This window comes from Procambarus clarkii, chromosome 1, assembly GCF_040958095.1.
Source record: "Procambarus clarkii isolate CNS0578487 chromosome 1, FALCON_Pclarkii_2.0, whole genome shotgun sequence".
Classification (NCBI taxonomy): Eukaryota; Metazoa; Arthropoda; class Malacostraca; order Decapoda; family Cambaridae; genus Procambarus; species Procambarus clarkii.
In genome coordinates, this window is record NC_091150.1 from 14,869,154 (window position 1) to 14,871,922 (window position 2,769).

The window sequence follows — 2,769 nt, forward strand, 5'->3', positions numbered from 1 at the left end:
GTTGTTATTCCTGCACTCTTTGACGCAGTAGGGTCCTGAAAACCTGTTTTGTAAAGGTGAACCTGGGATAGGGAAATATGCAAGGACGAAGTCTCCCGGCTTGAATTTTCTTACTTTGCTGGTCTGGTCATAATGAGTCTTCATTCTCTCCTGGGCTTTCAATAGATTATCATGGGCAAAGCGGTGGACTCTCTCTAGAATGTGTTGAAGGTTTTGAAGAAACTGGGGCACATTCTGATGCTCACTGAAGGTGGCATCTCTGAGAGAGTCTTTGAAAGCCTTAAGGGGAGTACGGCACTTACGGCCGTAGAGCATCTCATAAGGAGATACTCCTAGGGACTCATTGGGGAGACTTCTGTAAATACACATTATAAGGTCAATCTGCTTATCCCAATCCTTAGAGGTTTCACTACAAAACTTTTTCAAGAGTGCTTTGATTGTCTGATGACTACGTTCAAGAGAACCCTGTGAAGCAGGATGATAGGGGCTGGACAATACCTGTTTGATGTTGAACTCCTCCAGTGTCCTTTTGAAGAGATCACTGGTGAAGTTGGTACCACAGTCGCTCTGAATCTCCCTGGGAAATCCGTATTGAGTGAAGATCTTCAATAGATGTTTTATAACCGTAGCAGCCGTGATGTTCTTCACTGGAACTGCTATGGGAAATCTGGTGGTAGGACACAGGATGGTTAGGATCTCTCTCTCTCTCTCTCTCTCTCTCTCTCTCTCTCTCTCTCTCTCTCTCTCTCTCTCTCTCTATCTCTCTCTCTCTCTCTCTCTCTCTCTCTCTCTCTCTCTCTCTCTCTCTCTCTCTCTCTCTCTCTCTCTCTCTCTCTCTCTCTCTCTCTCTCTCTCTATCTCTCTCTCTCTCTCTCTCTCTCTCTCTCTCTCTCTCTCTCTCTCTCTCTCTCTCTCTATCTCTCTCTCTCTCTCTCTCTCTCTCTCTCTCTCTCTCTCTCTCTCTCTCTCTCTCTCTCTATCTCTCTCTCTATCTCTCTCTCTCTCTCTCTCTATCTCTCTCTATCTCTCTCTCTCTCTCTATCTCTCTCTCTCTCTCTCTCTATCTCTCTCTCTCTCTCTCTCTCTCTCTCTCTATCTCTCTCTCTCTCTCTCTCTCTCTATCTCTCTCTCTCTCTCTCTCTCTCTCTCTCTCTATCTCTCTCTCTCTCTCTCTCTCTCTATCTCTCTCTCTCTCTCTCTCTCTCTATCTCTCTCCCGAGCACAACATTTGGCCCACTTGTCTGGGTCAATTCGGCATAGGAAGGATAAATGAGAACGGACAACGTCTGCTAGAACTCTGCTGCCTTCATGGTCTCTGTGTCACCATGCAACACGTTCTTCGGCACAAAGCCTCAACACCGAGTATCTTGGAGACACCCCAGATCCAAGCACTGGCACCAGCTTGACCTGATTCTTACCAGGCGTGCAAGTCTACCCAGCGTCAAGATTACACGTCAGATTGTAATCAGCTACCAGAGTGCTGTCTGTGACACCGACCACTCTCTGGTTTGTAGCAGGGTCAAGAGGCAACCAAAGAAGATTCATCACTCGAAAGAGGCAGGCAGACATCACATCGACACCATCAAGACCCGCAACCATGACAAGGTGGAAGATTTTGCACATGTGCTCGAGGAAGCTCTCCCTGGCCCAGCCGGGGTCACTGCCTGTAAAAGATGGGAGCACTTCATAGACGCTGTGTTCAACGCTGCCATTTCCACCTTTGGCAAGAAGACCAGCAGGTCGACAGACTGGTTCGAGGCTCACTCGGAAGAGATGACACCTGTCATCGAAGAGAAGAGAAACGCCTTGGTAGCCTACAAAGACTGCCCAAGTCGGCGCAACTTACAGATCCTTCGGGCCGTCCGCTGCAAAGTGCAGCAGAGCGCCAGGCGGTGTGCCAACATCGCCTATTGCCAACAACAACTATTGTGCCAACAACAACTATTGGCTCCAGCTCTGCTCCCAGATACAGACTGCAGCGGATACAGGCAATGTAAGGGGAATGTATGACGGCATCAAGCAGGCCCTCGGCCCAATCCAGAGGAACACCGCTCCTCTGAAATCTGCCACCGGCGAGGTGATTCAGGACCAGACACTGCAGCTGAAGCGCTGGGCCGAGCACTACTATGAGCTATACGCCAGGGAAAATGTGATCACCGAAGACGCCCTGAGAGCCATTGAGTGCCTGCCTGTGTTAATGGAGCTCGACAGCTAACCGACCCTCGAAGAACTCAGCGATGCCCTAGACTCCCTTGATTCTGGTAAAGCTCCTGGCAAAGATGGCATTCCTGCTGAGACCTTGAAGTGCTGCAGAGGTAGCCTGCTCAGGGAGCTGCATGAAATTCTCTGCCTCTGCTGGGAAGAAGGAGAGGTGCCACAAGACATGAGGGATGCCAACATCGTTACGCTGTATAAGAATAAAGGTGACAGGGGCGACTGTAACAACTACCGTGGAATCTCCCTCCTCAGTATTGTCGGAAAGCTGATTGCTCGAATCGCATTGAAGAGGCTCCAAGTACTTGCAGAGAGAGTCTATCCAGAATCACAATGCGGATTCAGAGCTGACAGGTCCACCATCGACATGGTCTTTTCCCTCACACAACTGCAGGAGAAATGCAGGGAACAGAAGCAGCCACTCTTCGTAGCCTTCATAGATCTGACGAAGGCCTTCGACCTCGTCAGCAGGGATAGCCTGTTCAAGATCCTCCCCAAGATCGGATGCCCACCCAGGCTCCTCAGCATCATCAGGTCTTTCCATGAGAACATGAG